Here is a 12,333-nt window from a genome sequence, read left to right as displayed (position 1 = left end):
GACTGGACGACCCAGTCGGTGAGGCCAGGCGAGGAGAGGTCCCGGACCCACTTGGCGAGCCAGCCCAGGAGGCTGTGGCAGAGGCTGGCTGTGGCGGCTGTGTGCACAGCCTGGCCGAGGACACCTCCCCCAGGTAAGCTGGCCTTTGGCCCTGGGCAGCTGGGGCCTTGTTGGGGACTGGCACTAGGCCTGGCAATGGGTCGGCCTGCAGGGGAGGCTGCTGCTGATGCTGTTGTAGCGCTGGCGCACAAGGCAGTGGCCGTGGTGGCGGGCTGCAGTGTGCTCCCACGGGGACCCACTCTCCCTGGACTGAGCTCAGGGGCTGGGCTCCTCAGGCCCTGTGGGTGCTGCAGGGAGGGGCTGAGCCTCTCAGCCTTTCCCTGAGCCGTGGCCGGATCTGGAGCCGAAGGCGAAGGTGAAGCCGCAGCCAGAGACAGAGCCATAGACAGAGCCTGAGCCGGGCCCGCCTTCTGCCCTTTGGCAGCCTCCCCGAAGGTCCTGGGATCGATGATGACTCCCCACTCACACCAGCATTCCTTGGAAAAGCTGAACAAAATGAGTGAGAACCCCCTCCGTCTATCTCATCGGTTCTGAGGTCCATGCGGCACATGGTGCGACCCTGAGGCAGCAGGAGTGAGGGACACATGCCTTGCCGGGTCTTGCCTGGCCTGCCCTGGCCTGGCCTGGCCTAGCCTGGCCTTGCCTTGCCTTGCCTTGCCTTGCCTTGCCTTGCCTTGCCTTGCCTTGCCTTGCCTTGCCTCGCATCGCCTAGCCCTGCACAGCCTTACCGAGTTTACCAGGCCTCACCTAACCTGTCTTGGCCTAACCTCCTGGCATCACACTCCCACTCCCACTCCCACTCGCACTCACAGTCCGTCAAGCAGCCATGTCAGGCAGTGTGGCCCAAAGCAAGGTGGGCCTGTTGGAGCTAGGGTATGGCCTAGGGTGTCCCCTGGCAGTACTGGCAGCCAGGGTGGTAAGGGTCAGTCAGGGAGTGCAAGGCCGGTCAACAGGTCTGTGCTGGCTGCCTTGTGGTGGCCTGCATGGCCTCACTCTCTAGAGCCCTCTGGTTTGTAGGCCTGGGGCCGGGCAAATGGGCATGGTTCTCAATGGGGGTGATTGTGGCTTGAGCAGCCTGCAGGGTCTCCACCCTTGCCATTGTCCTGTATCTCCAGGGGCTACGAGGAGCAGGGGGAAGTTGGCGAAGGCTCCAGGGGTCAGAACCATGGCCCTGAGTCTCAGGCCTTAAGCGTACCTTCATGAGGCAGAGGGAGTCCAGCGGTGTGGGGTGTTTCCGAGCATGCAGCTTGGGGACAGAGCAAGAGTTAGACAGCTGGACTGGGTCCTGGGATCGGGGGTGTGGCCCTAGTCCTGACTAGTGCTCAGGCAGCCGATGGGAGAGGGAGGCTGGGCCTGGGCATAGGCATGGTCCTGGGCCAGGGCCTGTGCCAGGGCCCAGGTCACGCTTGGTCCCCTGATTTGGGGGCAGCCTGAGTTGCAGGCCCCATTTGTGCCTGCCGTGCCCAAGCAGGAAGGCTGGTCTGGTGTGGAGGTCGCACAGTGGTGATGGGGAGGCCCTTGCATGGGGTATTTGGGCCCCTGGAGGGCCAGGAGGTCACCTGGGCCTTGATGACTTGCAGACCCAGCCTCTTGTCTCAGTCCCTTTCGTGGCTTGTGTGTGTTTAGGAAGGAGTCTTTTGGAAGGCCTTATGTGCAGTCCAGAACAGCCAGGGTGCCTGTGAAGCCTCCTGGGATCCCTGTGGTTCTAGTGTGTAAGTCAGCCTAGCTGGCTGCACTGCTCCCCGTGGAGGCTGTCAGGCTGTCAGGTGTGCAGGCAGAGGGTGTGAGCTAGGCTAGGCCAGGCTTGGAGGGGTGTGCTTGGAGGATTTTGGACAGTCATCCGGCCTTTGCTTCCTGCAGAGGGCAGTGTTGTGCGCCCTGAGGAGGGTGTGAGGGCATGTGGGTGTGAGGGCCCCAGGGCTGTGTGGCTTAGACCCAAGGCTTGCAGACTGTTTGTGAAGGTAGCAGAGAGCTGGTCCAGGGCAGAAGCCAGGGGGCCCAAGAGGGTGCCCCGCCAGCAGCATCCCTGCATTCCCTCTTGCATGCACGCACTCATACACGCCAGGCACCCTCACCAGTCCAAGCCGGCAGCCACTTTGGCAGGCAAGCAGGCAGGCAGGCTGGCAGGCAGGCAGGCAGGCTGGCAGGCAGCCATTGGCGCCGGCAGGCACCTAGGCCTGTGGGCAGTGGTCAGGGCTAACAGCGCAGAGGCCAGCCTCAGTAGGAGGCAGGCCAGCTGGGTCTTGCCGAGCATGGGCCCAGAGCCCAGCATGCACCCTGCTGACGCACAGACGTGTTGTCTCCCCACCTCTCAGGTGCATTTGGCTGCCAAGCGGACTGGACGACCCAGTCGGTGAGGCCAGGCGAGGAGAGGTCCCGGACCCACTTGGCGAGCCAGCCCAGGAGGCTGTGGCAGAGGCTGGCTGTGGCGGCTGTGTGCGCAGCCTGGCCGAGGACACCTCCCCCAGGTAAGCTGGCCTTTGGCCCTGGGCAGCTGGGGCCTTGTTGGGGACTGGCACTAGGCCTGGCAATGGGTCGGCCTGCAGGGGAGGCTGCTGCTGATGCTGTTGTAGCGCTGGCGCACAAGGCAGTGGCCGTGGTGGCGGGCTGCAGTGTGCTCCCACGGGGACCCACTCTCCCTGGACTGAGCTCAGGGGCTGGGCTCCTCAGGCCCTGTGGGTGCTGCAGGGAGGGGCTGAGCCTCTCAGCCTTTCCCTGAGCCGTGGCCGGATCTGGAGCCGAAGGCGAAGGTGAAGCCGCAGCCAGAGACAGAGCCATAGACAGAGCCTGAGCCGGGCCCGCCTTCTGCCCTTTGGCAGCCTCCCCGAAGGTGCTGGGATCGATAATGACTCCCCACTCACACCAGCATTCCTTGGAAAAGCTGAACAAAATGAGTGAGAACCCCCTCCGTCTATCTCATCGGTTCTGAGGTCCATGCGGCACATGGTGCAACCCTGAGGCAGCAGGAGTGAGGGACACATGCCTTGGCGGGTCTTGCCTAGCCTGCCCTGGCCTGGCCTGGCCTTGCCTTGCCTTGCCTTGCCTTGCCTTGCCTTGCCTTGCCTTGCCTTGCCTCGCATCGCCTAGCCCTGCATAGCCTTACCGAGTTTACCAGGCCTCACCTAACCTGTCTTGGCCTAACCTCCTGGCATCACACACCCACTCCCACTCCCACTCCCACTCGCACTCACAGTCCGTCAAGCAGCCATGTCAGGCAGTGTGGCCCAAAGCAAGGTGGGCCTGTTGGAGCTAGGGTATGGCCTAGGGTGTCCCCTGGCAGTACTGGCAGCCAGGGTGGTAAGGGTCAGTCAGGGAGTGCAAGGCCGGTCAACAGGTCTGTGCTGGCCGCCTTGTGGTGGCCTGCATGGCCTCACTCTCTTGAGCCCTCTGGTTTGTAGGCCTGGGGCCGGGCAAATGGGCATGGTTCTCAATGGGGGTGATTGTGGCTTGAGCAGCCTGCAGGGTCTCCACCCTTGCCATTGTCCTGTATCTCCAGGGGCTACGAGGAGCAGGGGGAAGTTGGCGAAGGCTCCAGGGGTCAGAACCATGGCCCTGAGTCTCAGGCCTTAAGCGTACCTTCATGAGGCAGAGGGAGTCCAGCGGTGTGGGGTGTTTCCGAGCATGCAGCTTGGGGACAGAGCAAGAGTTAGACAGCTGGACTGGGTCCTGGGATCGGGGGTGTGGCCCTAGTCCTGACTAGTGCTCAGGCAGCCGATGGGAGAGGGAGGCTGGGCCTGGGCATGGGCATGGTCCTGGGCCAGGGCCTGTGCCAGGGCCCAGGTCACGCTTGGTCCCCTGATTTAGGGGCAGCCTGAGTTGCAGGCCCCATTTGTGCCTGCCGTGCCCAAGCAGGAAGGCTGGTCTGGTGTGGAGGTCGCACAGTGGTGATGGGGAGGGCCTTGCATGGGGTATTTGGGCCCCTGGAGGGCCAGGAGGTCACCTGGGCCTTGATGACTTGCAGACCCAGCCTCTTGTCTCAGTCCCTTTCGTGGCTTGTGTGTGTTTAGGAAGGAGTCTTTTGGAAGGCCTTATGTGCAGTCCAGAACAGCCAGGGTGCCTGTGAAGCCTCCTGGGATCCCTGTGGTTCTAGTGTGTAAGTCAGCCTAGCTGGCTGCACTGCTCCCCGTGGAGGCTGTCAGGCTGTCAGGTGTGCAGGCAGAGGGTGTGAGCTAGGCTAGGCCAGGCTTGGAGGGGTGTGCTTGGAGGATTTTGGACAGTCATCCGGCCTTTGCTTCCTGCAGAGGGCAGTGTTGTGCGCCCTGAGGAGGGTGTGAGGGCATGTGGGTGTGAGGGCCCCAGGGCTGTGTGGCTTAGACCCAAGGCTTGCAGACTGTTTGTGAAGGTAGCAGAGAGCTGGTCCAGGGCAGAAGCCAGGGGGCCCAAGAGGGTGCCCCGCCAGCAGCATCCCTGCATTCCCTCTTGCATGCACGCACTCATACACGCCAGGCACCCTCACCAGTCCAAGCCGGCAGCCACTTTGGCAGGCAAGCAGGCAGGCAGGCTGGCAGGCAGGCAGGCAGGCTGGCAGGCAGCCATTGGCGCCGGCAGGCACCTAGGCCTGTGGACAGTGGTCAGGGCTAACAGCGCAGAGGCCAGCCTCAGTAGGAGGCAGGCCAGCTGGGTCTTGCCGAGCATGGGCCCAGAGCCCAGCATGCACCCTGCTGACGCACAGACGTGTTGTCTCCCCAACTCTCAGGTGCATTTGGCTGCCAAGCGGACTGGACGACCCAGTCGGTGAGGCCAGGCGAGGAGAGGTCCCGGACCCACTTGGCGAGCCAGCCCAGGAGGCTGTGGCAGAGGCTGGCTGTGGCGGCTGTGTGCGCAGCCTGGCCGAGGACACCTCCCCCAGGTAAGCTGGCCTTTGGCCCTGGGCAGCTGGGGCCTTGTTGGGGACTGGCACTAGGCCTGGCAATGGGTCGTCCTGCAGGGGAGGCTGCTTCTGATGCTGTTGTAGCGCTGGCGCACAAGGCAGTGGCCGTGGTGGCGGGCTGCAGTGTGCTCCCACGGGGACCCACTCTCCCTGGACTGAGCTCAGGGGCTGGGCTCCTCAGGCCCTGTGGGTGCTGCAGGGAGGGGCTGAGCCTCTCAGCCTTTCCCTGAGCCGTGGCCGGATCTGGAGCCGAAGGCGAAGGTGAAGCCGCAGCCAGAGACAGAGCCATAGACAGAGCCTGAGCCGGGCCCGCCTTCTGCCCTTTGGCAGCCTCCCCGAAGGTGCTGGGATCGATAATGACTCCCCACTCACACCAGCATTCCTTGGAAAAGCTGAACAAAATGAGTGAGAACCCCCTCCGTCTATCTCATCGGTTCTGAGGTCCATGCGGCACATGGTGCAACCCTGAGGCAGCAGGAGTGAGGGACACATGCCTTGCCGGGTCTTGCCTAGCCTGCCCTGGCCTGGCCTGGCCTTGCCTTGCCTTGCCTTGCCTTGCCTTGCCTTGCCTTGCCTTGCCTTGCCTCGCATCGCCTAGCCCTGCATAGCCTTACCGAGTTTACCAGGCCTCACCTAACCTGTCTTGGCCTAACCTCCTGGCATCACACACCCACTCCCACTCCCACTCCCACTCGCACTCACAGTCCGTCAAGCAGCCATGTCAGGCAGTGTGGCCCAAAGCAAGGTGGGCCTGTTGGAGCTAGGGTATGGCCTAGGGTGTCCCCTGGCAGTACTGGCAGCCAGGGTGGTAAGGGTCAGTCAGGGAGTGCAAGGCCGGTCAACAGGTCTGTGCTGGCCGCCTTGTGGTGGCCTGCATGGCCTCACTCTCTTGAGCCCTCTGGTTTGTAGGCCTGGGGCCGGGCAAATGGGCATGGTTCTCAATGGGGGTGATTGTGGCTTGAGCAGCCTGCAGGGTCTCCACCCTTGCCATTGTCCTGTATCTCCAGGGGCTACGAGGAGCAGGGGGAAGTTGGCGAAGGCTCCAGGGGTCAGAACCATGGCCCTGAGTCTCAGGCCTTAAGCGTACCTTCATGAGGCAGAGGGAGTCCAGCGGTGTGGGGTGTTTCCGAGCATGCAGCTTGGGGACAGAGCAAGAGTTAGACAGCTGGACTGGGTCCTGGGATCGGGGGTGTGGCCCTAGTCCTGACTAGTGCTCAGGCAGCCGATGGGAGAGGGAGGCTGGGCCTGGGCATGGGCATGGTCCTGGGCCAGGGCCTGTGCCAGGGCCCAGGTCACGCTTGGTCCCCTGATTTAGGGGCAGCCTGAGTTGCAGGCCCCATTTGTGCCTGCCGTGCCCAAGCAGGAAGGCTGGTCTGGTGTGGAGGTCGCACAGTGGTGATGGGGAGGGCCTTGCATGGGGTATTTGGGCCACTGGAGGGCCAGGAGGTCACCTGGGCCTTGATGACTTGCAGACCCAGCCTCTTGTCTCAGTCCCTTTCGTGGCTTGTGTGTGTTTAGGAAGGAGTCTTTTGGAAGGCCTTATGTGCAGTCCAGAACAGCCAGGGTGCCTGTGAAGCCTCCTGGGATCCCTGTGGTTCTAGTGTGTAAGTCAGCCTAGCTGGCTGCACTGCTCCCCGTGGAGGCTGTCAGGCTGTGAGGTGTGCAGGCAGAGGGTGTGAGCTAGGCTAGGCCAGGCTTGGAGGGGTGTGCTTGGAGGATTTTGGACAGTCATCCGGCCTTTGCTTCCTGCAGAGGGCAGTGTTGTGCGCCCTGAGGAGGGTGTGAGGGCATGTGGGTGTGAGGGCCCCAGGGCTGTGTGGCTTAGACCCAAGGCTTGCAGACTGTTTGTGAAGGTAGCAGAGAGCTGGTCCAGGGCAGAAGCCAGGGGGCCCAAGAGGGTGCCCCGCCAGCAGCATCCCTGCATTCCCTCTTGCATGCACGCACTCATACACGCCAGGCACCCTCACCAGTCCAAGCCGGCAGCCACTTTGGCAGGCAAGCAGGCAGGCAGGCTGGCAGGCAGGCAGGCAGGCTGGCAGGCAGCCATTGGCGCCGGCAGGCACCTAGGCCTGTGGACAGTGGTCAGGACTAACAGCGCAGAGGCCAGCCTCAGTAGGAGGCAGGCCAGCTGGGTCTTGCCGAGCATGGGCCCAGAGCCCAGCATGCACCCTGCTGACGCACAGACGTGTTGTCTCCCCAACTCTCAGGTGCATTTGGCTGCCAAGCGGACTGGACGACCCAGTCGGTGAGGCCAGGCGAGGAGAGGTCCCGGACCCACTTGGCGAGCCAGCCCAGGAGGCTGTGGCAGAGGCTGGCTGTGGCGGCTGTGTGCGCAGCCTGGCCGAGGACACCTCCCCCAGGTAAGCTGGCCTTTGGCCCTGGGCAGCTGGGGCCTTGTTGGGGACTGGCACTAGGCCTGGCAATGGGTCGTCCTGCAGGGGAGGCTGCTTCTGATGCTGTTGTAGCGCTGGCGCACAAGGCAGTGGCCGTGGTGGCGGGCTGCAGTGTGCTCCCACGGGGACCCACTCTCCCTGGACTGAGCTCAGGGGCTGGGCTCCTCAGGCCCTGTGGGTGCTGCAGGGAGGGGCTGAGCCTCTCAGCCTTTCCCTGAGCCGTGGCCGGATCTGGAGCCGAAGGCGAAGGTGAAGCCGCAGCCAGAGACAGAGCCATAGACAGAGCCTGAGCCGGGCCCGCCTTCTGCCCTTTGGCAGCCTCCCCGAAGGTGCTGGGATCGATGATGACTCCCCACTCACACCAGCATTCCTTGGAAAAGCTGAACAAAATGAGTGAGAACCCCCTCCGTCTATCTCATCGGTTCTGAGGTCCATGCGGCACATGGTGCGACCCTGAGGCAGCAGGAGTGAGGGACACATGCCTTGCCGGGTCTTGCCTGCCTGCCCTGGCCTTGCCTGGGCTGGCCTGGCCTTGCCTTGCCTTGCCTTGCCTTGCCTTGCCTTGCCTTGCCTTGCCTCGCCTAGCCCTGCATAGCCTTACCGAGTTTACCAGGCCTCACCTAACCTGTCTTGGCCTAACCTCCTGGCATCACACACCCACTCCCACTCCCACTCCCACTCGCACTCACAGTCCGTCAAGCAGCCATGTCAGGCAGTGTGGCCCAAAGCAAGGTGGGCCTGTTGGAGCTAGGGTATGGCCTAGGGTGTCCCCTGGCAGTACTGGCAACCAGGGTGGTAAGGGTCAGTCAGGGAGTGCAAGGCCGGTCAACAGGTCTGTGCTGGCCGCCTTGTGGTGGCCTGCATGGCCTCACTCTCTAGAGCCCTCTGGTTTGTAGGCCTGGGGCCGGGCAAATGGGCATGGTTCTCAATGGGGGTGAATGTGGCTTGAGCAGCCTGCAGGGTCTCCACCCTTGCCATTGTCCTGTATCTCGAGGGGCTACGAGGAGCAGGGGGAAGTTGGCGAAGGCTCCAGGGGTCAGAACCATGGCCCTGAGTCTCAGGCCTTAAGCGTACCTTCATGAGGCAGAGGGAGTCCAGCGGTGTGGGGTGTTTCCGAGCATGCAGCTTGGGGACAGAGCAAGAGTTAGACAGCTGGACTGGGTCCTGGGATCGGGGGTGTGGCCCTAGTCCTGACTAGTGCTCAGGCAGCCGATGGGAGAGGGAGGCTGGGCCTGGGCATGGGCATGGTCCTGGGCCAGGGCCTGTGCCAGGGCCCAGGTCACGCTTGGTCCCCTGATTTGGGGGCAGCCTGAGTTGCAGGCCCCATTTGTGCCTGCCGTGCCCAAGCAGGAAGGCTGGTCTGGTGTGGAGGTCGCACAGTGGTGATGGGGAGGCCCTTGCATGGGGTATTTGGGCCCCTGGAGGGCCAGGAGGTCACCTGGGCCTTGATGACTTGCAGACCCAGCCTCTTGTCTCAGTCCCTTTCGTGGCTTGTGTGTGTTTAGGAAGGAGTCTTTTGGAAGGCCTTATGTGCAGTCCAGAACAGCCAGGGTACCTGTGAAACCTCCTGGGAAACCTGTGGTTCTAGTGTGTAAGTCAGCCTAGCTGGCTGCACTGCTCCCCGTGGAGGCTGTCAGGCTGTCAGGTGTGCAGGCAGAGTGTGTGAGCTAGGCTAGGCCAGGCTTGGAGGGGTGTGCTTGGAGGATTTTGGACAGTCATCCGGCCTTTGCTTCCTGCAGAGGGCAGTGTTGTGCGCCCTGAGGAGGGTGTGAGGGCATGTGGGTGTGAGGGCCCCAGGGCTGTGTGGCTTAGACCCAAGGCTTGCAGACTGTTTGTGAAGGTAGCAGAGAGCTGGTCCAGGGCAGAAGCCAGGGGGCCCAAGAGGGTGCCCCGCCAGCAGCATCCCTGCATTCCCTCTTGCATGCACGCACTCATACACGCCAGGCACCCTCACCAGTCCAAGCCGGCAGCCACTTTGGCAGGCAAGCAGGCAGGCAGGCTGGCAGGCAGGCAGGCAGGCTGGCAGGCAGCCATTGGCGCCGGCAGGCACCTAGGCCTGTGGGCAGTGGTCAGGGCTAACAGCGCAGAGGCCAGCCTCAGTAGGAGGCAGGCCAGCTGGGTCTTGCCGAGCATGGGCCCAGAGCCCAGCATGCACCCTGCTGACGCACAGACGTGTTGTCTCCCCACCTCTCAGGTGCATTTGGCTGCCAAGCGGACTGGACGACCCAGTCGGTGAGGCCAGGCGAGGAGAGGTCCCGGACCCACTTGGCGAGCCAGCCCAGGAGGCTGTGGCAGAGGCTGGCTGTGGCGGCTGTGTGCGCAGCCTGGCCGAGGACACCTCCCCCAGGTAAGCTGGCCTTTGGCCCTGGGCAGCTGGGGCCTTGTTGGGGACTGGCACTAGGCCTGGCAATGGGTCGGCCTGCAGGGGAGGCTGCTGCTGATGCTGTTGTAGCGCTGGCGCACAAGGCAGTGGCCATGGTGGCGGGCTGCAGTGTGCTCCCACGGGGACCCACTCTCCCTGGACTGAGCTCAGGGGCTGGGCTCCTCAGGCCCTGTGGGTGCTGCAGGGAGGGGCTGAGCCTCTCAGCCTTTCCCTGAGCCGTGGCCGGATCTGGAGCCGAAGGCGAAGGTGAAGCCGCAGCCAGAGACAGAGCCATAGACAGAGCCTGAGCCGGGCCCGCCTTCTGCCCTTTGGCAGCCTCCCCGAAGGTGCTGGGATCGATGATGACTCCCCACTCACACCAGCATTCCTTGGAAAAGCTGAACAAAATGAGTGAGAACCCCCTCCGTCTATCTCATCGGTTCTGAGGTCCATGCGGCACATGGTGCGACCCTGAGGCAGCAGGAGTGAGGGACACATGCCTTGCCGGGTCTTGCCTGCCTGGCCTGGCCTGGCCTGGCCTGGCCTTGCCTTGCCTTGCCTTGCCTTGCCTTGCCTGGCCTTGCCTTGCCTTGCCTTGCCTTGCCTCGCAGCGCCTAGCCCTGCATAGCCTTACCGAGTTTACCAGGCCTCACCTAACCTGTCTTGGCCTAACCTCCTGGCATCACACTCCCACTCCCACTCCCACTCGCACTCACAGTCCGTCAAGCAGCCATGTCAGGCAGTGTGGCCCAAAGCAAGGTGGGCCTGTTGGAGCTAGGGTATGGCCTAGGGTGTCCCCTGGCAGTACTGGCAGCCAGGGTGGTAAGGGTCAGTCAGGGAGTGCAAGGCCGGTCAACAGGTCTGTGCTGGCCGCCTTGTGGTGGCCTGCATGGCCTCACTCTCTAGAGCCCTCAGGTTTGTAGGCCTGGGGCCGGGCAAATGGGCATGGTTCTCAATGGGGGTGATTGTGGCTTGAGCAGCCTGCAGGGTCTCCACCCTTGCCAGTGTCCTGTATCTCCAGGGGCTACGAGGAGCAGGGGGAAGTTGGCGAAGGCTCCAGGGGTCAGAACCATGGCCCTGAGTCTCAGGCCTTAAGCGTACCTTCATGAGGCAGAGGGAGTCCAGCGGTGTGGGGTGTTTCCGAGCATGCAGCTTGGGGACAGAGCAAGAGTTAGACAGCTGGACTGGGTCCTGGGATCGGGGGTGTGGCCCTAGTCCTGACTAGTGCTCAGGCAGCCGATGGGAGAGGGAGGCTGGGCCTGGGATGGGCATGGTCCTGGGCCAGGGCCTGTGCCAGGGCCCAGGTCGCGCTTGGTCCCCTGATTTGGGGGCAGCCTGAGTTGCAGGCCCCATTTGTGCCTGCCGTGCCCAAGCAGGAAGGCTGGTCTGGTGTGGAGGTCGCACAGTGGTGATGGGGAGGCCCTTGCATGGGGTATTTGGGCCCCTGGAGGGCCAGGAGGTCACCTGGGCCTTGATGACTTGCAGACCCAGCCTCTTGTCTCAGTCCCTTTCGTGGCTTGTGTGTGTTTAGGAAGGAGTCTTTTGGAAGGCCTTATGTGCAGTCCAGAACAGCCAGGGTGCCTGTGAAGCCTCCTGGGATCCCTGTGGTTCTAGTGTGTAAGTCAGCCTAGCTGGCTGCACTGCTCCCCGTGGAGGCTGTCAGGCTGTCAGGTGTGCAGGCAGAGGGTGTGAGCTAGGCTAGGCCAGGCTTGGAGGGGTGTGCTTGGAGGCTTTTGGACAGTCATCCGGCCTTTGCTTCCTGCAGAGGGCAGTGTTGTGCGCCCTGAGGAGGGTGTGAGGGCATGTGGGTGTGAGGGCCCCAGGGCTGTGTGGCTTAGACCCAAGGCTTGCAGACTGTTTGTGAAGGTATCAGAGAGCTGGTCCAGGGCAGAAGCCAGGGGGCCCAAGAGGGTGCCCCGCCAGCAGCATCCCTGCATTCCCTCTTGCATGCACGCACTCATACACGCCAGGCACCCTCACCAGTCCAAGCCGGCAGCCACTTTGGCAGGCAAGCAGGCAGGCAGGCTGGCAGGCAGGCAGGCAGGCTGGCAGGCAGCCACTGGCGCCGGCAGGCACCTAGGCCTGTGGGCAGTGGTCAGGGCTAACAGCGCAGAGGCCAGCCTCAGTAGGAGGCAGGCCAGCTGGGTCTTGCCGAGCATGGGCCCAGAGCCCAGCATGCACCCTGCTGACGCACAGACGTGTTGTCTCCCCACCTCTCAGGTGCATTTGGCTGCCAAGCGGACTGGACGACCCAGTCGGTGAGGCCAGGCGAGGAGATGTCCCAGACCCACTTGGCGAGCCAGCCCAGGAGGCTGTGGCAGAGGCTGGCTGTGGCGGCTGTGTGCGCAGCCTGGCCGAGGACACCTCCCCCAGGTAAGCTGGCCTTTGGCCCTGGGCAGCTGGGGCCTTGTTGGGGACTGGCACTAGGCCTGGCAATGGGTCGGCCTGCAGGGGAGGCTGCTGCTGATGCTGTTGTAGCGCTGGCGCACAAGGCAGTGGCCGTGGTGGCGGGCTGCAGTGTGCTCCCACGGGGACCCACTCTCCCTGGACTGAGCTCAGGGGCTGGGCTCCTCAGGCCCTGTGGGTGCTGCAGGGAGGGGCTGAGCCTCTCAGCCTTTCCCTGAGCCGTGGCCGGATCTGGAGCCGAA

The 12,333-nt window shown here is 63.4% G+C and overlaps 1 long non-coding RNA gene and 5 other non-coding genes across 9 annotated transcripts in view; all 6 read left to right on the top strand.

Annotated features, from left to right (window-relative positions):
- LOC107522705 (uncharacterized) overlaps positions 1-12,333 on the top strand; it is a 227,886-nt gene that overhangs the window by 42,881 nt on the left and 172,672 nt on the right. The gene's annotated exons all lie outside the window — the stretch shown is intronic.
- On the top strand, positions 502-599 carry LOC132535114 (small nucleolar RNA SNORD116). The gene has a single exon (XR_009546898.1). It is a non-coding gene; the product is annotated as a small nucleolar RNA SNORD116 (small nucleolar RNA).
- Positions 2,897-2,994, top strand: LOC132535132 (small nucleolar RNA SNORD116). Its single transcript, XR_009546914.1, has one exon. It is a non-coding gene; the product is annotated as a small nucleolar RNA SNORD116 (small nucleolar RNA).
- On the top strand, positions 5,278-5,375 carry LOC132535130 (small nucleolar RNA SNORD116). Its single transcript, XR_009546913.1, has one exon. It is a non-coding gene; the product is annotated as a small nucleolar RNA SNORD116 (small nucleolar RNA).
- On the top strand, positions 7,659-7,756 carry LOC132535113 (small nucleolar RNA SNORD116). The gene has a single exon (XR_009546897.1). It is a non-coding gene; the product is annotated as a small nucleolar RNA SNORD116 (small nucleolar RNA).
- Positions 10,039-10,136, top strand: LOC132535112 (small nucleolar RNA SNORD116). Its single transcript, XR_009546896.1, has one exon. It is a non-coding gene; the product is annotated as a small nucleolar RNA SNORD116 (small nucleolar RNA).

Source organism: Erinaceus europaeus, chromosome 20 (genome assembly GCF_950295315.1).
Source record: "Erinaceus europaeus chromosome 20, mEriEur2.1, whole genome shotgun sequence".
Taxonomy (NCBI): Eukaryota; Metazoa; Chordata; class Mammalia; order Eulipotyphla; family Erinaceidae; genus Erinaceus; species Erinaceus europaeus.
The sequence above is the reverse complement of the archived record's forward strand: the minus strand, read 5'-3'. Positions and strand labels throughout refer to the sequence as shown.